This window comes from Betta splendens, chromosome 19 (genome assembly GCF_900634795.4).
Source record: "Betta splendens chromosome 19, fBetSpl5.4, whole genome shotgun sequence".
Classification (NCBI taxonomy): Eukaryota; Metazoa; Chordata; class Actinopteri; order Anabantiformes; family Osphronemidae; genus Betta; species Betta splendens.
In genome coordinates, this window is record NC_040898.2 from 9522237 (window position 1) to 9547703 (window position 25467).

General features: G+C 47.9%; 1 protein-coding gene across 6 annotated transcripts in view; it reads right to left on the bottom strand.

Moving 5' to 3' along the window:
- Positions 1-25467, bottom strand: part of LOC114846460 (ankyrin repeat and fibronectin type-III domain-containing protein 1) — an 85738-nt gene that overhangs the window by 34375 nt on the left and 25896 nt on the right. The window contains exon 1 of one of the 6 annotated variants that reach the window (XM_029135423.3): positions 1353-1633. The exons of the other annotated variants lie outside the window; for them this stretch is intronic. The gene's annotated coding sequence lies outside the window, so the exon portion shown is untranslated. Of the gene's footprint in view, positions 1-1352; positions 1634-25467 lie in introns of those variants that run through there. 6 annotated transcript variants of the gene reach the window in all.

Below are 25467 nucleotides of genomic sequence, written 5' to 3' on the forward strand. Positions count from 1 at the left end.
AAAAAAAAAGGCGACACATGCAGAGGCAGATACAGTAGAAGCACGAGCCGGAGACGCGCGGACGCTCACCATGGAGACATGACTGGCCTCAGGCTGGAGACGCTTTTAGAGCCTGTTGGTGTTTTGCATTTTTGTGTTTCGCAAGGAGGCTAATTTAGAAATCTTAAACGGGGTGTGGGTGGTTGGGGGGGGTTGTAGTATGCAAACTACCGTGACCCCCCCGCCTTGCTCCTCCCTAGGCCCCGTTAAAGCATCAGTCACTTGACAACATTATCTGCTGCTGATGTGCCGCTTTAGGAATAAATGGGAAAACATAGAGCATGTTACATATTTCCTGCACCGGAGCAGAGCTACTGGAGGCCTCTTCACATCAGATGTGTGTGTTCTTTTATGTGAAGCGCGGTGACATTTTGACCACCATGTGACCTCTTTCCCCCTCGCGTTCTGAGCGTGTGCAGGGCTGTGACATTTGGACCATCGACCGACTTCTCTGTAGACGTTTCCATACGAGTTCCACCCACCTGGTGGGGACAGGATATACCATACAGAGTGAATGGCCTTTCACCTCCCGGACCCCCCACTGAGCCCTCAATGCAGTGCCAAGAGGGGTGAAGGCAGGTCCTTTAGGACTCGCTTAGAGCTGAACTAAGAAGCGCTTCAGAGTCTGAATCAGAATCTGGAGACTCATAGTGGAAGTGTGTAACGGCATCATCTACATTTATCAGAAGCATATTACAGCAGTGTCACTGTACCTGTACATCTCCCTTCTCATGAACCCTGCAATCCTTCTGTGGAAATATTCAGTCCTTACGTTCCCCTTAGAGGGGAAACATGTTTACATATGGATACATGGCACAAATAAACTAATCCCACCACTTCACTCAGTCCCTAGTCAATTCTGATAAGATTTTAATGGCACTGAATATGTACAAGCAAATTAGACTGCAGCTGCTTCAAATGCTGTTGTGATAATAATACAGAGACAAATTTATTATTTAGCGAGCTCAGAAATTACTACGATTTCAATTGGACCCGAAGGCATCAGTTACTGTAGCCTCTTAGTGCGTGTGTATGAATGCAGGTGTGTGATTGCACGCTCCCTACAGCAGCTACTCAACAAATGAATAAACAAATCACCCTCAGCCTTTGCTCACAGCTCTGTAATTACACTGACAGAAAATGCAGAAGTCTTGCCAAGTGCACAAAAGCGTAATCTGCTTCATTTGCGTTTTCTGCAAATGCCCACTTAGGAGCAAACCAATATAAATAAGCGATGCAAAAGCAGAAAAACATCATCCGATATCGTCAAATACCTTCACTTTCCGCCGGTAAAGTCTCGGGCACACACGTACCTGTGGAGTCCAACCCACTGAACCCAGTCAGGGAATGTTATTCCACTCTCCCTGTCTTCTTGTGCACTCTTGTTTCCCAAACCTAAAGTCCTCTCTGTGGCGTGTCAGTGGCCGCTCTAATTGCAGTTCACCTGTCCAACTTCAACTCTTCAGCTAAGCGTCCCTCTTTCTAGGTCTAACTCCCTCTCTCTTCTCCGCTCGCCGCCTGCACCCGTTGGTCACACGGAGGTTTCCCGAAGCTTGCTCCAATGGTGGCTGCTGCCGCCACTGACTTGTTGTACTTTAATTGTGGTTGCTAGGCGATAAGCTTCTCCAATTCTGCACACAGTGAGAAGGGGAGGATGGGAGAGAGCGAGAGAATGGCAGGCGGGGGGATGTTGGAGGAAATGCTCAATATAGTCACAGTAGCCTGAAGAGAATGAATGGCGGGGAGGAAGAGGAAGGGTTTCGAGGAGGGGAAGGCAAAGTTGGGCAGCTGACACGCACGGACTGATGGGAGAGCGGCGCGTCCGCTGTGGCAGGTGCACTTTCTCGCTTTCACCCTTGGATCACCTCCGTCAACTTGGAACACTCAGCGAATCGGACTAACAGCACTCCCGCTTTTTTATAAATGGACAAACACTGTTTTCACACATTCCCTCAAAGCTCCGTCGCCACCGCGCCTGCAGTGGAGATCCAGCAGTTGTTACACGTAGCCACTCTATTATCTTGTCACCTATGCATGAAAGGACAATAACAACCTACAGTCAGCGAAATTAAAAGCTAATTAGCAACTTGAACTCTCCCTATTGGCATTTAATGTTTGATGCCCACACGTGTTTGTTGTTTACATGCAGGTTCATCGTCAGCATATTTACACAGAACAACCTATTGGTTAAATATATAGTCATGTTTTTCTCAAAACCTGAAGGTTTACTGAAAGAACGGTGATGCAAATCACTGGAGAGACACTTTGACGTCAAATGAGAGTTCAAATTTATCGAATGGCACATTCTCAGGCAGAAATATAACCCTTCCTTCACATCAACGGACGACATCCCCCACTGCAGCATGAGTAACATTTCTGTGTCAGAATAGAAAATCTGAAGCGCCTATTATCTTTTACACCCTAAACGACCGATTCCCAGGATGAGGATGGTGAGGATGAGTCACATGGGACCTGCGGACCTGTGATTTTCATGGAGAATCATCTCCCCTCTATTCCAGTTCAAGTAAAGCGGAACAGGAAGTACATTTAACAATGTTAATGAATACTAGCATTTCGTCATTGCAGCACATCTTTCATTGGCTTCATTTCAAAATAATTGATTGGTTGTTGTGAGTTTTCAATTCGTATGTTAATGCACTCGACTCCAATGAATGCTGTTACTTGCTATAGTTCAGTTTTTCACTTCAACTTAGGTATTTACAACAAAGATCATCTCAAGGCACTTTACAATAAAATACCTCAGGGAATTAAAAAAAACCAGCATATAGAAAAGCGAACAAACCCCAGGTGAGCAAGGTTTTCAAAAATAAATGGGGGCATTTTCACAATGAATACGGAATCACAGGGTATGAAGCCACCTGCTGTCAGTGACCTCAGTGTCCATCCATTCAGAAGCACATGCAGACAGGATGTGTGTGGGCATCAGTGTATGCTTCCTCTTATAGCCACTCGAACCTTTAACAGTGGTGGACGTCAATGTACCAGACGGACGTCAATGTCACTGAAATGCATATTGTGCCTCTGTGCTTGAGGGAATGTGTGGCAGGCTTATTATGACTCACTGTGTGTTTTCAATGCCTGGTTTTGGACACAGAGAAATCTTAACCACCCCACTGTCCAGTCACTGTGTACGGTGAGATTACTCATAGCTGGTGGAAATGTCAAACGTGTTGGCATTGTTCTGAGGTGATACACCGGAAAAACTCGAATGCTTTCTTTTTTTAGTCGCCCATTCCTACATGCGTCCAGCCGCCCATACACCGGCCCATGTTTTCCTCACCAACAACATTTACCTGCCAGTTCCTGAGACTACAGCAGCAACAGCGTGCAACGGGGAGGGGCCAACGCCTGTCAATCAAGAGAGGCTTTTTCCAATTACATACAAACACGCACACGTGCGCACAAATAAGAGGTGCTGTCCTGCTTTTTATGCAGCATATCTCTGTAATAATATTAAACACAGATCTTCTGACACTTTATAGAGCTGTAAACAGAGAGAGACTTTTCCAACGCTGCATCCAAAGAGTACAAGAAAGAAGTGGCCAGTAAATAAGACAAACTAAGAAAATGTCTGTATGACATTAACAGCTATCTGCTATCTGCTATTGTTTTACTAGTTGTGACATCACCGGAGCTTGTGCATTGCTTAAATTGACAGCCAGATGTGTGAGAAATGAGGACGATGTTCTGTATGCTATGGTAACAAGGCTTAACCCAATTAAAAACAACAGCTCAAAGCCGTCAACTGGAGGCCTCCTACGCATCAGAGGGCTGACACCAAGAAAAGGCGGGTGACAAGTTGAAATATTGGTAAAGATCAAAGGGAACAATTTCCTTCTTTCCTTCTTAGGGATAGGTTAAAAAGGAAGTCAATCGCTTTTAAAGATGGAAGGATGGAAAAATGATGTAGATGACAAAGCAGGAGGGGGATCAGTGATAAATGGCATCAGCACAGACACAAATCAACACAAGGACGTGCTGGCCGATAAAAGACATGTGCAAAGAGAAGGAGCAAGCTTGACAGGTGCAGGTGGGCACGTCGGGAAGACAGAAACCAGATGACTGGAAGAGAGCGACTCCTGAACGCTGACCAACCTAAACATGTCAACAGCAGAGTAACGGCGTCTTCAGTTTTACAATGTCATTATTTGTACATGATCTCCTCTCCCAAGCCTTGTGGTCTGGGAACCAAAGGGACCAAAACATCACTCATAAATCAAACCAGCAGAGAGAGACTATAGATATTTACCCATAAATCACTGTGGCGGAGCCACCTACAATCAGACTAATGGGCCTGGAAGACGTGCTGTCATCCAAGCCATGATGTCACCGAGTCTGTGGGTGTTGATGTTGGTGGTGGGTCTTTGGTGTGTGCAGTGTGTGCGTGCAGAGGGAGATGCCTGTGTCTTGGTGTGCGTGTGTGTGTGTGTGTGTAAAGGGGCGTGTCTGAGTATGTGGTGGTTGGTCTACGGCTGTGCTTGTGTAAGTGTCTGTGGTGAGTGTGGGAGGTGGGATGTCTGTTTATATGGGTTTGTGTACCAGGGTGGCCAATTTGTGTGTGTGTATCTGTCTGTCAATATATATTTAATCACGTTTCGGCATTTATGTTCAGTTACGCTGTCTACGCTCACAGAAACACATGTAGAGGTGCCTACAGACGCATGGAGACACACACACACACACACACACACACACACACACACACACACACACACACACACGCACACACGCACACACGCACACACGCACACACGCACACACGCACACACGCACACACGCACACACGCATACACAGTGTTGCGGTGGATGCTGGCTCACAATGGGTGTGGAATTCCATAGAGAAAATCTAAACAAGTCGAGTAGTTAACGCCGCTCCGCCACGTTTCTTCACAATGGTGCTCACTGACATAAATAACTGGGGACTTTGTGAAATGGGACACCCATTAACTTCTCCTCCACAGATAATTGCCCATTAGATTTTGGAAGAGCACTGGATTGAGAAATAACTCAACTCGTAATAATAAAAAAGTCACATTGTGAAAGAGGCCTGGAATCCGTTAAGATGGATTGGGTTTAAGTATTATCATCCAGCCAAGCACTTGGATTATCAACAAAGAGAGCTATGGCTGTCGTAGAAGCTCTGCAGCCTGTGCCTTTGCTTAAACTGTTCTTTGAACACGGAAAAGATGCTGACAATTAAGCAAAGGGAGGGCGAGGAAGAGGCAAAATGAGGGGCATGAATAAAATATATAAAAAGAATGATAAAAAACGTGTAAGGACTGTCAAATAGAAAGGAAACAAAAGCAAAGGAAATAAAAAATTGATACAGATGATGCATTTCTAAATGCAGATTTAGCAAATATGGTGACTAATACTTGTCCACAGTTCCTGAGGCTGATCAACTGTTTACGTCACCCGTGATGTAATAATTTACCAACACCAGCCTTCAACGTGGATGAATCAGCCTCAGTCGGCACGTCACTTCCACTCTCCGTCTTCCACCTGACTCCCTGCGCGCGTATGTTCCTATTTGTCACAAGCAGGAACACGAGGGATCGGCAAACGAGTAACATGACTCATTCATAAAAAACAAACGCCTCCTGCCTACATCCTTCAAAGCGAACCAGCGTAAACGGCCGCTCGCTCACAGTCGCACGGGGTGAGTCAGTTTGGATGTAAAGGAGGACGATTAGCAGCTGATCTCCGGAGGACGGCGCGTCAGCGAGGAGGCCGCCCGCTCCCGTCTGCACCCCGTGTCATATTCCCAACCCTATATCACACAATTCACCCAATTCATCATCTTACAAGACTGTATGCATTCGACGTAAAGCACATATACAGTAATATGCACACACATGCCAATGGCCACAGGTCTATTTATTTTCGCTCATTAGTTTTAAATGGCCCATCCAGACTTACTGTGGCCCCTGCTTTTAATCACTGGAGAGTGCTCGGCTCAATGCCGGCTTGGTCTCCTTTGATTTCCCCAGTCGGACTGCCAGCCGAGCAGCAAGCCAATATCTCTCCTCGCTTTTCTTTTCTCCCCGTTAGTGCAGACAGCAGGCCACGCTGCTGCACTTTGCGGATTGAGTCATGCATCTATCAAAACACCATAATAAGTGCTCAGATCTCCTGGTACAGTTATTACAGGGAGTTAAGTGAACTGATATTTGGGTATATTGCTGCATGTATGGTCCAGTTATCAACAAACACCAGGAACATGTTTTCGAAATAAATGCATGGGAACTTTAAGGGTTGCACACTGAGACCCATTATCCCTGTAGAAGGAGTAAGAATTATACTTATTTGATGATTCTTTAGTCATCTTAGTCATTATAGATATAGATCCAGATAGTCAACAGCAATAAAGATTACCTGACAGCTATATCACAACCCAAATGTCATCACACATTTTCAATAAGTTATGGAAATATTGTTGCGAGTCCTCATGAGTATAGACAATGTGTGAATGTGTGTGCTGTGCATGATGTCTGTGGATCGGGCCACAAATACTGGTCCAAAAACGACTAAATGTTATGAAGAATAATAAGCCTTTGATATGAATGACATCATTACAGTCGGTCTTGTTTTGAATTTCTGACTGGAGGCCTAAACACACACTGTTAGCAAGGATAGCGCTTGGTTGTGGTGAATAGCTGGACGGGTGCCTTCATTCATTACCAGCGAAACGTCGTTATGAGGAGAAACAACTGGTGACTAATGGGAAATTATAGTCAAAACAGTCTGAAAATAGGTGATAATTCATTTCAATTTAGCTTTATGTCATCACCACATTTATTTAATTTCTCCAATTCGCAGAGGGAGAGAAAGCTTCGTTTCAAAAGCACCATAATAATGTTTGACCTGTCTTCTCTAATCAGGTGCTCACAAACACAGTATCCTGCAGAGTGGACGGGTCGGGCTCAAACAGCAGGTACTGCACACTGGCCAACTGTGATACTACTGGGTGGTACTGTGCTGCGTTGTACCACAGGCTTGATCTCAAAGTGATTTATTCCATTTTAATGCAGCATGTTTGCTTTGGAGCTTGATATGTATTTGGTCATGAGACATTAATAGAGTAGAAAACATGTTGAAAAATGAGCTGGCTGACGGCTGCGTTTGACTTTGAGTCCTGTATGTGCTGGAGTGTGTTCGTGTCCGTGTGTGTGCGCAGCGCGAGAGGCTTGAGGCCCATGCTGTCACTCAGCCCAGCTCCCAGGGTGGTCCAAACACTGAGCCCTCTTTACTCCGTAACACACTCGCACACAAGGAAGGGCATGCACACAAACAAACAAACACTCACTGGTATACATGTAATGACACACATAACAAAGTTACATAAATATATGGCCATATATATGACCATAATGAAGCAATCAAATAACCTCAGCTCTTCCAGTCCCAAACCGAACACCTAAATATACCGACGGCATCGCACTGCAACAGAAACGAGGGAACGCAGGGAAGGATCGCCGCCACACAGCATCTCTTTCATGGTTCACTTTTGGTGAAGCTTAGCTTTTGGCAGAAGGTTGCTGGGTTTCACAGCATGGTGTATTATTATTATTGTGTTGACAGGAGACACACTTGACAGTTTAAAGGAAATAATGTGTTACACTTACAAACTAATGGACTAAAATAAAAACTTTAATCTACTGCTTGGACCAACAACAAGCCAGTTTAGATCTTCTTAATAAGAACTAACAAGAAAAGGACCCAAATACACAGACTGTACAAACACAGTCATTTATTGGAAATAAATTAATAGCCAACAAACAAGAACAAAACAAAAGGATAAGTCCATAAATACTAACACTCATTTTAGGTAAATGATGATGATGATTAGTCCAGGGAAGAAGTAAGCCGAGTAAAACAGTAACCGAAACACCGGTGCCCCCACAGGCCGGGGGGTCAAATTACAACAACCACTGCAAACAGACTAACACTAAACACAATGCACTGTAATAGATTTAAGTGTGTGATTAATTGCAGCCAAAGACCAATGCAAGCTGTTACACAAATGTTGGTGTTGTTGGCTTTTTAAGAAATGTCCTGCAAGAAATTAGCAAAAAAAAAAAAAAAAACTTCAGAGCATTTGTAGCAACAAGAAGACAGTTTAAAAATAAGTTGAAACAGGAGAAAGTAAATTGTGTTCTTTTCATGAGTACCAGGCCACGGCTTGATTTTCCATATCTGCTCCTGCTGAAGACAATAGTGAGCTTGCGAGTGATTTATTTGGGCTATTAGCGCTGATGTATCTGGATTAGCTCCACTTTCGTCTTCCAGGTGAGGGGGAAATGACTCGTTAATATTTGTGCTATGCTACGATTCGGCTGCGGCATCACAGCTCGCCCAGCAGGAAGCGCCAGCCCCCCCGCCCCCTTCCCGCGATTAGACATTCGCCAAACAAATGCTGCAAATGAGCCCCGCTTCCCCCACAAAATGGTAATAAGCCATAATTGCCTGTAATCTGAATACATTAGTCCTAAGAGGGTCCTGTTGCTTTTGTGTGCAATCATGTTAAAGCTTGAGGGCTAAAATACGATGGTACGTAAGATGCTCGACCGCGTACGCCACTAAGTTTAGCTTAGCACACGAATTATTATAATAACATAATGACAAACGTTGCAACACACAATTAAAGTTCAAACTATTTCTTTCTATTTACAGATCACCGTCCAATAGATTCATTACAGATATTTGACTTCCTGCACATGCAGCTGCAACGTCACGACCGAAGAATGTGCGGCGAATGAAAATAATGGAAGCTGCTTAATGGGATTTTCTGGAAATAATAAAAACAGGGACGTTGGAGACAATCTAGCGAAGATGATTGAGAGAGGAGCCACCATAACACACATCACAAATGGTAATTATGATGCTGAAGCCTCTTGATTTGACCATAGACACTGTCTTGACTTTACTGCTGTTTGCTTTACTTTGTTGTTGTTTTGCATGTTTTCCTGCACTCCTTCCCCCAGTTGCTTTTTTCCCTGTCACTCTCTTTTATTTTCTTCTTATTGCATCGATTCCTCTCTCTGGCTGGCTAGAGTTAGAGGCGCCATTGTGTGCTTGCGGCTTGTTTACGAGGAGCGCTGATTCACCCAGTGAGGTTTGGCCCGCTCCTACGGGGACGGGGGGAAATATGAATGGATTCATAACACCCCCATCCTCCGCTGCTACCCTCGACTCCCCCAAGTTCTCCCAGCATCTTTCTCCCTCGCCTCACCCCTCGGCCGCCCCCAGTCACACTTTTCCAGCGGTGTGTACGTGTGTCAGTGAGAGTGTATTTGTGCAAAGCCAGAGGGGCGGCCAACGCTGGCCAGAGGCTCATTTTTGTGGCCAGGCCAGTGTGTATCCCGACGGCTTGCAGGCGTCTCAGGGGCCAGCTCCTCCTTCCAGCTCCATTCCTTCACTCTAGGGCCTCTTCAGAGCCTTTGTAACCAACCATTGCTTAGTCATTTCTATAACACTAGGTACACAAAGCAGGACTTAGTTTTATGAATTTATTAAAAATGGCAAGCTATATTTGTGAGACCTATCAGAGGAGGGGAGGGGGGCTTTCTAAAACGGGAATTCATATTTTAATGGACTTTTAATAGTTTCGCTCCAAACATGTCAAGGTTAAAACTGCCTGTCTTGCCTCCTGTCTGGCTGCTAATGGCTACGCTCTCTGTCTTTCATGTGCAGAGCCTCTGGTTGCCATAGAGACTAGCAATATTACCTATTCTGGTAATAAAATAGTAAACTACTGTATCTGGAACTTTTACACAGTAACATGATGCCAAAGAAGGAAACATGGCCCCGGATAAGCGGCTGAAGACGAATGGATGGTTTAATGCTACGTACTGTACTGCATGTACAGTATCGTTAGGTATGGAAGCACTAAAACAGATTGTGTTCCGGAGCTAACGAGCCTTTGGACTGAATAGACCTAAAGAGCTGAGCTTCAACTTTTGACTCACCTCGTCGGCTCACGTGGCCAACGAATAAAACGGAAAGTTCACGAGTTCAGGACATCGGTGAAAACTGGGGGGGGGGGGGGGCATTTGATCTCTCGCTGACACAAGAGGAAAAAGTTAGCGGCTGATGAGCACGTTTAAAAGAGGGAGAGAGAGGGGAGACAGAGCATGGAGACGGCAGCATCCTCTGATTCACACCTCCCCTTTCCCACGGTATTTGGTTTGTTTACAAGCTGGAGTCGGTGACAGGTTCATTCCTTATATTCTGGCTCCGACCGGCACCAGGTAGGAGGCAGCCGGGCTCCGAGGCCTCGCTGTCGCTCCAAGCCCCCACGCAGGCGAGCGGGACCAACGGGCTGGGATTTCCATGTCATAACATACACCTCCCAAATCCCCGACTGACGCCAAGCCCTCCTCTTCCCTCTTTGCTGTCTCATTCCCCACCCCCTTGCTTTCCTCTTTCGCCGCGTCTTCGCCTCCCCGGGGGGCTACAGTAGCCGTGATACAGTGTGAGCCACGGCGGAGGTTTCTCCAGCTCTCCTCCTCTCCATTTCATCTAATCGTTTCTCCAGTTTGTGCTGTTTTGGCATCGGCGTCCGGATGCTGATACCCAAGACAGCAAACCTGACCCTGCTGACTCCACACTGCCTCACACTCCCCAGAAACAACCCCTAGTTTCAAATCCCAACACCCAGTTTCCCCTCCACCCCAGTGCCTTCATTACCCTTTTTTGCCACCTGCAGGCCTCTAATTTACAGTGTTTGTGCGTACTAAGATATCCGTGAACGGCTGGCTATTCTGGGCATGTGGAACACGGCATCAATGCCGGATCTCATCCATGTGACTTCCCCGATGTGAACCCCGCTACCATACCACACCACCCCTTCCCCTGCAGAAGCACTTTATGACGGGCTCAGGTGTCCTGCCCGGGAGCAGTCACAGAGTCTGGAGCTCGTTTTGCTTCGTCACAAAAGGCTACAGGAGCGACATCTGGACCATGGGTGGCCTATGTATGTTTTCAGCCTGGCAAGAACGCAGGCAATTATTATTTTTGTTTATGCTCCCTCTCTGAAACTGTTTAGCTGTTGCTGCGTGCACGAATAAAAAACACATGAGCGTTATTATGACTACAAGCATGTGAGACTGCACGAGTGACTCAGGCATCCTCTGTGAAAAACAGACCGAGAGGGAACGAGGAAAGGGATGGCGTAGACAGAGTAATGGCCCTAGAAGATTCTGCGCTCCCCATAACATGCCTTTCCATCCCAGGCATCTGAAATACCACAGTCTCTGCAGTGCTATAGCTCTTGTAAATAATCCGAGTCTGGGCGCCACCTCAGAATCCCCAGCCTGGTCCCCGGCCTGGTGGGTGCCATGTCACTTCTGAAAGAGGGGTTTAAGGAGGAGGGGCGTGAGGGGGCTGTTGAGAGAGGAAAGAGTGAGGCGAGGAAAGGGAGGCTCGAATAAGGACAGAGGGAAAGCCTGCTCTTGCATCATCACTACAGTGCTACTTGCTGCATCCAGCAGGGATTTCATGATTGAGAAAGAAGGGAAAAACTTTCTGCCTCTGCTGATATTTTTAAAAAGTGATAAACGACCTAAGAGAGTCGATCCTTTTTGTTTTCCCCAGTGTTTTTATGCTACAGAAATTAATCCTTTAGTGGAAACAATTCGGCTCACTGTGTTTATGGGTTTGAGGCAAATGAAAGAATTGCAAGGGACTGATTATAATAACTGGGAGTTTTCCTATTACATAAGATGAAAGCGCGTTCAATGTCTGGCTCATGACTTTCAAAACAATGAATGTTTATGGGCTAGACGAGGGTCTAGCTGACAGCATGACTATGGAAAACAGGTCCTGGTTCTAACAGGTCTGCCACAATGGAAAGAGGGAAAATGAGGGATGTGAGAGAAGGCAAGAAAAAATGAAGGATGAGGGATTGGAAGAAAAACATCAAACTAGAGCGGCATGGTGAGAATTTCCACTTCTCCCTCGTGGACCCCTTTGTCTGCTTTCCCCCCACAAACAACAATAGTATATCTAAGAGGCAAGATAGAGAGGAGAGAGCACAAGAAGAAACCAGAAGCAACTTTTAAGATAGCTGGAAAAAATAAAGTTGATTAAATGAAGTGTGTTTCAGGCTGCTGGCTCTACTGCATCAGGCCCCGTAGCATCCAGGGCTCCTCTTTGGCTCGGGAGGAGAGTGGCAGGTGAAAGCCCCAGATGGTTGGCACTGCCACTGTCCTCTGCGCGGCATCCAGCTTCTCAAATTCCATGCTGGGCAAGAGGTGGACATAACAGCAATTATCCATTCACGCAGGCATGACGCTGGCACACCCTTGGCACGCGTGGAAGGTGAAAGCTGAACAGAGTTCGCTTCTGCTCTCTGCCAGTCGCCCAGGACGAGTAGATAGATTTGATGGAAGCAGATGCTTTGCCTAGTCTCTACTAGTTTAGTTGGCGAAATCCTCCTTTATGTTGTCTGCCTTAGAGAATAATCCCAGCACATTACATCTTGTGAGGAACTGACAAGTGGATGCTGGCTCTAAATGCGCCTGATTCATTTCAGTGCGTGCAGCAGACAGTAGCAAAGGAGCGGGTCTGGCACAGGCAGCTGTGACTGGCCACAGCAGTTTGTCAGCCTCTAGTGGTTTCCTGTAGAATTGTCCACTCCACAATGGTAACAGCTACTGGAGCTTCCAAATGACTACTTCAGCGTTAAAGGCTGTGATTTTCGCTCAACACAACACAACACGCAATCTCGATTTCGCAAACATTCTTTTTCCTGACAGCTCCTTCTCCACACAAAAACGTGTTATTTATTAGAAAAAATGTTAATGGAGAGGCGCAGTACGTGACATTGCGCCGAAATGGTGAGCTTCTTATGCCTTTTCCATTGTTTCATACATCAGCTTCCCTTCATCAAGCCATTTATCTTTCACACTCATCCCTCCTTCTGTTTCATACTTCTGTGCCACCGTCCCCAGTGGGTGAGTGTCTCAAAGTTCCATCTGTCAGCGCCATCCACGGGGGGTGACAGAGCGGATGAGGCCCAGGGGAGGGACATCAAACGCGGGATGCTGGCCTTGGTCCTACGCCCCCGTCCCATCTCTATTTGAGTGGCCGGGCCCTCTGTCTGAGCATGAGTTGGGGCTGGCTGTCGCAGGAGAGGAAGAAAGGACTCTACCAATGACAAATGGCAATCTCAGAATAAACACACGCATGCGAGGGGGGGGGGGGGGGGGGGAGCACAAAAGAGCTGAATCACTCTCTCATCATCCATCAGCCTTCGTTGGGCTCCTCATTAACCTCTGGTCTCGGCTCCTCATCCGCTTCTGGTGCCTGTCACTCTGTTCCTTTCCTTTCGCGCGTCCTGTCACTTGGGTAATTACATAAGACAGGTCGCCCTTCATAAAGAAGGCATCAGTGATTAGAACCCCAGTTTGATGTTTTTAGTATCACCGAGGGTGTAACGGTTCGCCAGGAGCTCCAAGTTAAACTGCAAAGCGGCACATGTATGCGTGTAAATGCCAGAGACATGGATGCCACCAGCAGTGCAAACTGTAAGTACATACCGAAAGCACACAGACTCGGTACCTCCTCCAGCTCTCAGCACAAGCTAAAACCTGCAGCCAGCATGCCGAGCCCGCTGATCCCAGTGCCGGCTCAACCAAACACACACATGACAGATGCCTCCTCTGCTGCAGCGCAGGCATTCGGAACATCTCCTCCACCACCAAAGGCGTATTCCTTTTATAACCAGCAGGGATTACGGCCCATTGGAGGAAGCCAGCATATGCGCTGGCCTTAGGTGGCTGGCGGATAAAAAAGCATCTCAAATTGAATCAATAACCACCGACCATCAACTAATCCCGCCTGGCCCCCACAGTCACCGCTACAGCAGCTCCCCACGGGCCCCTGCCAATGTCCTGGTCCAGCCCCACCCCACTCAAGCCCTGGACCCCTTCATCTTTTTATAACTGCCCCCCCCAGGGCCGTGCAGGGGCGCTCAGGTGAGAGCTTTTAGGCAGGGGCTGGATGAGCCGCACATTCACAGCACAAGGGGATGAAGGGGAACGCTCGTTCACCCAGGTAATCCATGGGCAGACAGGCCAGCTTTGGACTGCGCAGGGACTGGCAGCCTGAGAACAGTGGACAGCTGATGTGGGTCATGCTTAGCCACAGCACGCCAGACGGGATAAAGAGATATAAGCCCCCCCCATGCACAGCGGCCCCCCTCATCCCCCAACCGTGGACCCGTGTCATCCCAAAGCTCTTTCATCTGCTAACCCAGTGGGTGCTAAAGCAAACTTTCCACTTTGGCTCTCTAGGGGCTGGGCAGTTTGGAATTGCAGAGGGAGATAGTCTCTTTGCTCAGTGCATCAAAGACGACCAGTGACAGTTTAGAAGCATCAACAGGAGGCAACAGGATCCATCTTACGTTGCTGCATATAGCTCAACGATCTACTTCTGTGGTTGGGTTTAAATATATTTGATATATGCTGAAGAAATATAACAATGCTTATTGCGTCTAAGTCCCACAGCCTCCAACATCTCTGCAGCCCGCACAAAGTCCCCAGCCTTCATTCGCCCCTAAATGAATATCATTTTCTGTCCTGAAATTTTGGGTCGGGGCAGAAGATGCAAGCTGAGACGAGGATCAAGCAATAGAGTGGTGGGATTTCCAAGCTGTTAGGAAAACTTAGCAAATCCTATCCCCAGGCCACTGGCTCCACGCAGGAATGTGGGGCATCCACTTTAATTGTGCTTTTCTCCCCATCCTCATCTTGCAAAAAATCAAATTTCCCTTTTCCCCGCGCGTGGATTCTCTGACATCTTTAAATGCAACTGCAACGTATAAAAGTCAGAATGCGCTTAGGAGAAGAGACGTCGATGGGTGGATAACGTAAAGCTTCAAAGTCAAAAGGCCTGTAGGAGACAGCCGGACAGTAAATCAGAGGAGACACTTCAAAGCGAGCCATGGAGCCGCGCAGATAGAAAAACGGCAACGACAGACAGACGCTGGAACTGGAAGGCACAGATCGCTGAGTAATTCAAGACAGCGGAGAAAACAAACAGACTGGCTACGCTGGGACACAACAGGACAACAATAAGCTCCATAAACAAACTCAGTTAACAAAATATGACAACACTCACACACACACACACACACACACACACACACACACACACACACACACACACACACACACACACACACACACACACACACACACACACACACACACACACACACACACACACACACACACACACACACAGCTGTTGTTTGCTGCCAGCCGGGCAGGCGGACGGGACGGCAGACAGACAAACAGAGCGAGAGATCCCTGTGTGTAAAACAAAGGTGGGTACAGTAGTGGGTAGCGGGAGCCAGGGGAGACTTCATTAGTGAGGTCAGTGCCCCAGGGTTCTTAGTGTAACACTGGAGGCCTATGCAGCCCCCTGCCCCCCCTGGCCCTATACTGAGGTGGATATTGCATCTTTGCGATAACATCTCCCTACATAGGAGGGGGCCCCAGCATCACAGCATAAAGACCCCTGTTTTCGACAAGTTTGAAATAAGGCTTTGTTCCCCCCAAGGCCTTGGTCCCCCCCCCCCCCTTCACCACCACCTCCTCCTACTCTTTCCTCTTGGGTGGGCCGAAGACTTTCCAAAAAACTGAGAAACTTGTGTCTGGGGATAGATCCCCCCCCCCACACCCCCTTCTACGCGTATGCACACACACACACACACGTAAAAACACACTGACGCATGCACATATACAGGCATGTGCGCTCTTACGCACAGATACACACACACGCGCATAGCCCCCCATGCCGACGGTGGCGTCCCCTGGCTTTGGGCCACGTCTGCGCGGCGCGGCCGGTGAGACGCTCGGGACTCCAGAAATCCGGAGCTGGTTCCGGGGAGACTCGGGCCACAGAGAGGTGCGTTTGTATTCCAGTGAGGGCCTGAGGAGGCCTAGTCCTGGTCAAGGGTGCCTGGCTGCCTGGACGCTGCAGAGACAGGCAACCTTTACACGGAGCCTCCTTCAACACAAGCGCTCCTCAGTCACTTGCATACAATTTACTGTAAAGGCCCCGACCACTGGTCAATAGCGCGCTCCGGCACAGCAACACCGGCAGCGACAGTCATAACTCAGCGCAGTCATTTCACCACCAACCACGCTTCATGTTAAATTACAAAGCGTCAACAGCTTTAAAATAGCTGTAAATATGAAAGATAAAAAAAAAAAAAAAAGTTTGCATCTCCTTTCTTGACGTGCAGGTCTTAAAGTGTGACAGTAATTAAAAATATCCCTTTTATAATGGCGGGATGCGTTGCCAGGTAGGAAACACATCCGTGCCCCCTTTTATACCCACATCAGCTGATGGATTTATAGGACCCTTAAAACGGATCAATCATTTTCCACTCGCAGGCCTCTGCACCGCTCATCCCCTCTCTCCACACTGTCCTTTTTGATTCTACACATAGTGTGTATGCAGAAGCGGCCGTGGGATTATGTGTGCGTGAGTGCACCTGTGCTGCGCTGGCCAGTATGCACAGTCCACCACGGCCGTATACATACGTGTAGCCCTGATCGCATGTGCGTGTGTGCACACGGCTGCATGTGCTTAGCGGCTCAGTCAACTACCAGCGGTGGGTGCTTTTCATGTTCATTATCACTTGTTTTATAGTGGAATATTTAAGTCGAGGGGCCTTGGCGCGGCTGCGGCTATAGTTAGAGAACAAAGGGAAACAGTGGGGGTGTCGGGAGGGTGTGGCATGACAGGGTGCAGCGCCGAGCTTTTCAGTAAGTGTTGCACCCCACACTTCATGGAAAGCTGGGGGGGGGGGGGGTCGGCCGGGCCAGCCATGCAGGCAGACGGAGCTAAATTCAACTCATTCCTGTATTAATGGGAGCTTATGTGCCATTCCACCTCACTGAGGAGGGCATTAGCCAGAGCCAGACAGTCAGGATACACCTCAAAATATCTCCTCTCCCTCGCCTTCTTTGTCTATTTTGCATTCTGTGTGTTTTTTTAATGGTACGAGCTCAGGCCACGTCTGTGTTGGGAGGATATTTGATGCTCTAATTGCTTAGTCTGGAATCCAGAAATTTCTTTCCAGTGTACGGGTCCCATGTAAAGCCATAAGTAGACCAAATAAGAAACTTGTCTTGGTATGTAAGTAAGTCTGGTATACCTACCAAGGTTCAGCGTGTCTACATGTCTATATTAACAGCAGCAACATGGAAATTCATTGTGTAACAGCGTGTGTGTGTGTGTGTGTGTGTGTGTGTGTGTGTGTGTGTGTGTGTGTGTGTGTGTGTGTGTGTGTGTGTGTGTGTGTGGCGCGCTCTGCGATGGAGCGAGCCGAGCGGTTATTAGCTGGCAGGGATAATTGGAGTCTATGTAGGTGGCATGACCCAGCTGTCTGCAGCAGGAAGGCCCAGAGCTGAGCGTGACCTCAACCGCTGACCTTACAAATGCAATACAGTGACCTTTGACCCACCTCACATTAAAGAGACAGTGTTGTCTTTCTGCAGCCAGCCAGCAAATTAGAGCACACGGGGGCAAAGAGTCTTCTCCTATTCTGCTTGTTCAGATTGGTGTTGCATCCTGTTGTATTGTTATCGAACAGCTACAAGATATATCACCAGGATGCATTTGACCTGAGGCAGGAAGCAGTGAGGGGCATTTTGAAACTTACATACCTGACTCTCTTACTACTTGCAGACACAGGGCTCTTACCTACAGGCTCTGAACCCAAAGCGGATGGTGGCTGATGATTAAGATGCGAACTGCATTCAGTTTTTGTTACAGGTTTACACCTCGCTGTGTAAATAACAGCCCTCCAGAGTATAAAAGCAGCCTCAATATATGGTCCAATCTTTCAGGGGTTCTTCACGTGTCCCTCTCGTCTCCCACTGTGCATCAGTCACCAAGGGGGCAGGTAGGCCTCTCTTGGGAAACATTAGAGGAGAGATATCTGTCAAGATGGAAGCAGTGCTCCCTTAGGCTAGAACTGAGCAACAAGCGTGTCCCCTTGCCTGTTCTTCAGTATCACAATACCACTGTTGAGTGACTGAGAAGCTGTAATGGATGGAGGGACCTGCCGCGTGTCTGATCTTCTACAGAAACAGATAAGGGCGAGCCAAGGGGAGGGAGGAGCTTTGTGTGCTTGTACTGTATGTAGGAAGGCCTTTGATGGCGAAGTGTCTGCAAGCTTGTTCACTGGCGTGAGGAAAATATAATGAGGACGTGCGTGCGAGTGTGTTTTACGCAGACATAAGCACATGCAGGTGTATGTAGGTACAGTATGTGTGCAGTGTGTGTCCTGCACACACATTGACTGTGCGTCAGGCCATTAGTGCAGCTTTAAAGATTTGGGGCCCCAATCCCAATCCATCATCATGAAGATCAGCTCACAACAGAAGCAAACACCTACTGTACTATACTACTAATAAAAAAACTATTTGACCCCAAGTACATAATTACAAGATGTTTAAGGACCATTCGGATATTACACATAATCTGGTAGCAACAAACAGTGTAAACTAAGCTCAAGCTAACACCTAACGCACTCTCATGGACCACACTGATTCATCCCAACACATCTTCCTTTTCACATCTTAAAATAAATGCCTCTTTCCTCTTCACTTCATCCTGTTTCTATCCTCGCTCATCCCGGTGCCCTCCTGTGTCTCTCTTGGCCTTCCCGTCCATTTGCCGTGCTCTTCCTCTCTAGCCCCTTGTTTTCAGGTTTACTCCTATCATCCATGCACCCTCTTGACCTGCACGCTTTGGGCAGACTGAATGAACAGAACCTTTAGAGAAATTCCCTTGCTTAAAGAGATGAATGTGACTGAATGATACCTGAAAATAATTACTTAATCACGGTTTCAATAACCATAATACATATTAAAATTAAAGGAGAGCTACACTCACTCATCTCACTCTTCTTAGACAAGATTTGACCCTGTGACCTTCCACAAAAAAAGGTTTTCTGAGGAGCTTGGCAGAGATGAGGACATGAAGAAATACAGGTAGATGGCAAGAAGCCAAGACAGAGAAAGAGACAACAGATACAAAAATATACTGAGGGGCACCGAGCGCTGACAGTGCTTCAATAGCAGCAGAGTGGATGCTCAGACCTATTGTTTCAGGCTAATTTCAGGGGATCAAAACCAAAGCACAACTGCAGACACAGACGGAGCTGCTGGGAAATCTCCCCATCTAATTGGCCCCACAGAAAAGGCCACGCTGGCCCCCCGCAGCACCGTCCTGACTGTACGAGCAGCTTCGCCTGCCAATCAATCAGAGGCAGATTACTGCGCCTAACAAGGAGCAGGGGGCCGACGGGAAGGGCTTCAAACGACGCTAAAGTAAAGCTACTAAATTGAGGCAGACGAGGTGAAATCGGGCATCAGGCTCTCCACCGCGCGCGCGCACGCACACATACACACACACACACATACAATCCCAACTCGTCTCTAACCTTTAGTGCACTACTGCCCCCAGAACAATTGTTTGCTTGTCCTCACTGCAGCGCCGCTATTCTGCCCAAAGCGGCTGCAGAGAGGGAGGGAGCGCGGCGAAAATTCACCCTATCGTAGCGGCAAATGACACGAGCCAGCGAAGCATCGCCCAGTGGAGAGAGGCTGCTCGGCACCGATAGTGGCGACAGTCCCGTTCTGGGATGACTCATTGTTTCCGCGACCTCTCACATGTGTCGCATTAAGGAGGAGACGACAGACAAAACACGCTTCTCGCCTTTTCCTTCATCTCCCCTTTTCTTCTCGCTGCCGTCAACTTCTACTCCCACTCAGCGTTGCCCTGTCGTCATGTTGCATTGACTGTTTTGATTCCCATGTATTCATTATCCCCCTTTCATCCTCACCTCAATCTCACTGATGTTTCCCATTTTCATTACATCCTTCGCTCCGATGACAAGGAAGGATTTTGGGAACCCTATTGAGTCCAGATTGGCCTGCTCTTCCTATTGCTGCGCTTTTCTCATGTCCTCCTTTTCTTATCCACTATCCACCTACATCATTAACTCAGTGTTTCGTTACTGTTTTGGCAACACACTGATTTTTACCCAGTATCTGCTTGCACTTGTCGTGTTAATAATATGGCTCAGGTAGCCCTGTTATCAGATCACCAGAACTTTCCCAGTCTGTGGGACACCCATTTCCTTGTCAAATCTGCGAGAGATAGAGCGTTATCTCTTTTTGTCCGTGCCAACAGATGGTGCCTGTTTAAAACCTTGGCAGGGGAGCTGCTGGTACTGTATGCGGAGTCCTGCTTCTCCCTCATCCTGTCGGCACAATAACTGTTAAAATGCCGTTCGGGAGGCGAAGTACTGTAAATGGCAGGACAGGGAAAAGTCCGGCCTGAGCCCCAGACAGCCAATAACAAGAAGCTCTGCAACAAGTTGGCCTCAGTGTGCGTGTGTATGTGTGTGTGTGTGTAATGATGCGTGTGTCCCTGGTGACAGGCACTCTTAGTGACTTACAGTATGTGTATGTGTGCTATGAGTATATGAGAGATGGTAGGAGGAGGAGGGGTAAGCCCTTCTAAATATGCATCTTAATGGCCGCTCTGTTCCCACCATTCACACTAAGTGATGGAGAGAGTGAGGGTGAGGGAGGCAGGGGACAAGGAGAAGTGGTGCTGCGTGTTCTGGAGTGGGGAGACAGGGGGGAGGGACGGGGGGGGGGGGCAGAGACAGTGAGCTGAAGCGACAAGCGAGAGACAAGCAAGGTGAGGCGCTGCCATACCTGACTCCTTCGAGCGTGGCCCCATTCCACACACACACACACACACACACACACACACACACACACACACACACACACACACACACACACACACACACACACACACACACACACACACACACACACACACACACACACACACACACACACACACACACACGCACGCAGCCGGCGGCGCTGGGGAGCAGCGTGGAGGACCAGCCTCCTCAGGCAGAAGCTGTTTGTCGCTAAATGAAGGCCGGCATTCTTTGGTTTCCCGGGGAGCTGGGTGCCTGCCAGTCCCCCGGCCACTGAGTGCCATTTTATTAAGAACAAAATGGAGCCCCTATGAAAGGAGCCCAGCGCTGAGCCTGCACAGGTCTCGCTGAGCTGCGCCTCGGCATAAACAAACACCGCCTTAAAGAGACAGGCCCGCGGAAAGTGAGCGACAGCCGGGGGCCCCCTCGCGGGCCCTCGCGACACGCGGGTCGGAACCACCTTACAGGCAGGTAATGCAGAGTAGGAGAACACACGTCAGTACATTAAGAGTCCGCCGACTGTGAGAAATCCGAACCCAGACAGTGGAGGAACTCAAATCAGTCATACATGCTAATGACTGAAAAATACAATTCAGGGAATGAGTGGTCGCTGTGTATGGAAAATACTGACAGAGATGCTGTTTGTGTGGAGGACCCGCCAATGCAACAAGCCTGGTCTTTTTCTACCATACCTGCCACCCCCATCCCTCCTCCTCCCCCTCCTCCCGCTGCACATTCCCTGTCCTTTTTCATGATACACATCATATGTCACCGCTCTAGTAGCGGATCCCGACTCTGGCATCTCATTAGCGAGCATATTTATTAGACATTAGTGTAAATATGCCGTGTATGTCTGCAGCCAAATGTCCAGTTCGCTGTGTAACTAGGAGGCTTGTCTGTCTGCGGAGATTCGTCAATCTCCGCAGACAAGAAAGGGGGGGTTCATCCAGCTTGAGTATGTACTGGAGACGGCGTTTTACATGTTATCTGTGAAAAAATACAGCACACGGTCTGACAGCAATCAAGCATCACAACCACTGACATGTTGGGAAAGCACTGATTGTTGTGGGACAACAAACAGATCCCACAGAAAACACCACTAAACAAACCGGACGCTGGTCACGATCAGCAGGTGCACAGCTTTATTATTTGATTACTGGGAAACGTTTGAATTAAGGTTAATTCAGTTTCTCTGCACTCTCTGCAAATTTAACAAATATGAGTTATGTGAAGGACATGAAACATTTGGTTAAAATGTAAAAAAAAACCAAAACAAAACTTGATCCGTATTTTCTATACATTACTTACAAAATACAGAGAGGATTATAGTTGCATTCTCCCAAGGATCTGCATATCAGGACTCCCTGTCACACACACACACACACACACACACACACACACACACACACACACACACACACACACACACACACACACACACACACACACACACACACACACACACACACACACACACACACACACACACACACACACACACACACAGTGATGGGACCACAGCCAACATCTGTCTTTGATATTATTTAACTAACCGCTTATTGTGGGAGCCCACCAGCACCACGGATGGCGTCTAGCGCTGTGTGAGTGTTAGTCTGCGAGTGCGCCTCGGCGTCTTTTCAGACACTCTGGCAAGCCGCTGTTGTGTTGTTACATCTCTCCGAGGCCGATCTGCGTGTGTGCGTGTGTGCGTGTGTGCGTGTGCATTGGTTCAGTATGTGCCTCTGCATTTCTGAGAATGCGACTGCATACCAGCGCGCAATGTGTGTTTCCACAGACATGTGAGAACAGTGTGAGTGTGTGCGGCCTCAAACCACATCAGAGAGCGTGTGGGAGACGGAATGACAAGGCCAGGAACCAGCCAGCGTCTGCCTGCAGCCACACACGGACCCGCGCACACACATTCGTACTTACACACAAATTTATCACACTTTCCCATCTAAACACACGCTGTCTCTTGGCCTTTTCTCTCTCTCTCTCCCACTAACACACACACATTTAACAGCAGCCGTCTGTACACCACAAGTCCTATTCAGCGGTCTATGTTTAGGCCAAGGATGCAGTCTACAGGCAGAGGATGATGTGTGTGTTTGCGTCCTTTCTCACAAACAGACACTGACCAGGCAGAAGAAAATAGGTTTTCTACTGTGGATTTGTTTGAGTGTTTGTTTGAACATTTTGGAGAAGTGAAGTCGTCCTTCATTGATGTTTGGGGTTAATAAAAATGAAAATAGCAGAAATATTTATTTTTGTCTGCCAAGAGTACAGAAATAAAGTGGAGGCAGGCAAAGCAAAACAAGATAATTACAGACGCGTACACATGTATTTAGCAAGCACACATATGCAGCTTAGATTAATTAATATACAACCAAAATATACACGCAATCATTCAGGGAATTTCTCACGCTGACACACACACACACACACACACGCACACACACAAAGACAGCGCAAGCGTAGGTCATCCATGGGTGAGTGAAAGCTAGAAGCTGTGTTTTTCCTTGCGGTGGACACACATCAATTTCAAGGAAATTGCTCGCCCCATTATTGGAAAGTGTTACCGGAATGTCAATTAAGGGGGAAGTTTTTAACCTCGCACCACAGAAATAAACAGTGCACCCCTCTCCCCCCTTATTAAAGGCGGTGTCAGCGCAGACAGAGAGTCTGGAGGGGGTAGAAGGGAGGCAAGGAGGTATGGAGGGAGACTGAGAGAGGCTGAGATTGGGACGGGCCAGGAGGAGAGAGAGAGGAGATTTGGTGCTCCTAAAGAAATGCTTTTGACCTCCTCCTTTTGTGCTCAAGGATCCTAGACCCTGAGAACCACTCCAAACCAAGGGTCTGGCTCCAGCTCAGGCCCACTTAAAGATACCCATAACAGGCCAGGATCCGTTTGATAGCTGGGTAGATGCTGTAGGTGCAACCACGGATTACTTTGTTCTCAGGTCAGAATGATGATACTATAGAGATTTTTGAACAAGATGGAAGAAGGTTAAATAATGTGTTGATCAATGATGTCCCAGACCTCACTTCAGAATAATGTGTACAGTGTCATGCACTAGCACGTGTGACCATCAAGGAGGGCCTCCACAGCTCAAGAACTACCATAGCAGAACACGTCTCACAGGTCCACGTGTGAGAACCGGGAACGGACCGCACCATGATTCTGTAATATTCAAAGAGTGGCAGCAGATCAAAGGCCGACAACTTCAAACGTAGCTCCTACTGATGCTTTGCTGAGCAGAGCTTCCAAAGCTGGGTGGAGTGCGCTCAGAGGGTTCTGGGGGGTCTAAATCTGCGAGCTCGCAGGCATGCGAAATACCTCCACACAGCCCGTGTGCGAGGCTCTGTTTGGAAACGGGCCTGCCAAGAGCCCCATCCCCATAACAAACGAACAGCTGCTTAGAGGCACGATGCGATTCCTCCTCTCCGTCTGGACGGAAACGGCGGCGTCGAGGAAAGGGTTATTACTAATGTTAAAAATGTTAATGTTAAACAATCTACAGATCATATGTGAACTATGTGCTGTAGAAAAGGAATCTGAAGGGTCCCCTACAGTTGGAAACTGGAAGTCCGATTTTAATCAGCACAGAGCAGAAATGCATGAGAGAATGGACAAATAGCCAAAGAAAAGACGAGAGAGGAGGTTATTATGCATGATCATTAGTGAACTACTGACTCCACACTAATCCTCTGCAAGAGCCCCCATGTCAGTAGAAAACAAGCCCCAAACCCAAGGAGAAAAGACACCAAGAGTGGAGCAGGAGAGGGAAAGGGAGGGAATCTACATAGTTAATGAACAACATTTCACTAGTTACCACGGGCAACCAAAGTAGCTGCAGAAAACATTCCCATGCCATTCTGTTTTGGTTGAGCGTGTACATGTCAAAGAGAGGGAGGGGTAAGTGAACAGGCACATTTTAAATCAGCGGCCTCTCCTTTCACCTCACATATCCTGAGGGTCGCCTTTCTCTCTGGCCAAATGATGATGACTGTGCGTTTGGGAATTTTAATAAGTACATATGAGGGAGTGCAAAAAGGTAACAACTAACCTTCACCACATCCTTCAGCGTTCTGCTCTGACTTCAGCCACCGAGGTTTTAAATGAATATCGAGGGACACTCCACGAAATCCAAAACAGTGCGGTTGTCTTTGTTTGTTTACGCGCATAAATCATCTTTACAGCAGACTGCAGCCGCTTCATTTTTGTATTACAAGGGGGAGCGGTGGAAAGGAGAGGTGGCCACGTGCAAAAGCTCACGAGCCCGACTCAAAGCCGCGATTTCAGTGCTTGTGGAGTCACGGCCTGCTGAGCCACCGGTTCACAGGACTGATTGTCAAGCCAGCATTCAGCGCAGGAATGCTGAGCAAACAAAAACAGCCCTGTTTTATTTTCACAAAGCAGCCAAAGATCTGGCTTCTTTTTCCCTTTTTTTTTTCCGCCCGCCGCTGTGCATTCCAATAAAAGTCGCCATAGATAATGAATGTTAGTAGGCAGTCCGCAGCGCAGCCCTCGGCTCCGCTGGCAGTTATGACTGTCCACCGTGGCGTCTGAGCGTTAGTCATCCCAGGATAAATGAGTCACCAGAGAGAGAGAAACCTCAAGCACCACCCAGGTAACA